We start from the raw sequence: 1079 nt of genomic DNA, 5'->3' as shown, positions 1-1079 counted from the left end.
GTCCATTCTGAAGAAGATCAGCCCTGGGATTCTTTGGAAGGCATGATGCTAAAGCTGAAACTCCAGTACTTTGGCCACCTGATGGGAAGAGTTGACTCATTGGAAAAGACTCTGATGTTGTGAGGAATTGGGGGCAGGAGGAGAAGGGGATGACAGAGGATGAGATGGCTGGATGGCATCACTGACTCAATGGAAGTGAGTTTGAGTGAACTCTGGGAGTTGGTGATGGACAGGGAGGCCTGGCGTGCTGTGATTCATGGGGTTGCAAAGAGTCAGACACGACTGAGCGACTGAACTGAACTGAACATGTAATGATGCTGCAGACTTTTGAATTAGCTTATTTCCTATTTGTGTATCTTTCTTTTTGAAAGATTCATCTAGTCTTTGAAAAAAAGAAAAAAAATGTGCTTCTAAATCAAACACAAGTTGGTGGCTTACTGATAGATAACACATGATGTTTATAGGAATATTTGGAATTTTTAAATAAATTACCTGTTACTTGTTATACAAGTATACACTTTCTGACATCACTATTTCCATTTAATTCATGAAGGTTTTCTATTTTCATTGAACTGGGTATGTATATAATGAATCTATTCCACCTCCATTGGGCTTGAAGCTGTAACTTTGTTTCTTTTAATTATGCAGTGTAATAAAATATTTCAATTACATTAATGGAATCATGTCATTGGAAACCTGAAAATTTTTTTTTCTATTATTATGTACTCTTCACCCAAGGAAGGCAGATAAAAAATAGGTTACAACTTTAAAGTTTGGGTTTTCAAGTCATTATGGAGGAAAAAGTTAATCATTAGTCAATCTCCAAAGAAATGGAAAATTTTACACAAGACAGCTTGAGGATTATAATCTCAGAGACAGCCCCTCATAGAGCTCTGAGAACTGTTCCTATGAGGTCAGGGGGAGGCTAGTATATATGTGATTTTGATGAAAGGATACAAGCCATCAAGCACACATTTTGGAGATGTTTACTGCCATTTGTAAGGGATATCTTAGATAGCAGTTTTAGTGCTTTTCTAAATATGAGAAGATGCAAGAAATTGAGTTCATAAGATCTTCTC

This window comes from Bison bison, unplaced genomic scaffold (genome assembly GCF_000754665.1).
Source record: "Bison bison bison isolate TAMUID 2011002044 unplaced genomic scaffold, Bison_UMD1.0 scf7180017863912, whole genome shotgun sequence".
Classification (NCBI taxonomy): Eukaryota; Metazoa; Chordata; class Mammalia; order Artiodactyla; family Bovidae; genus Bison; species Bison bison.
This window is presented reverse-complemented; position numbering follows the sequence as displayed.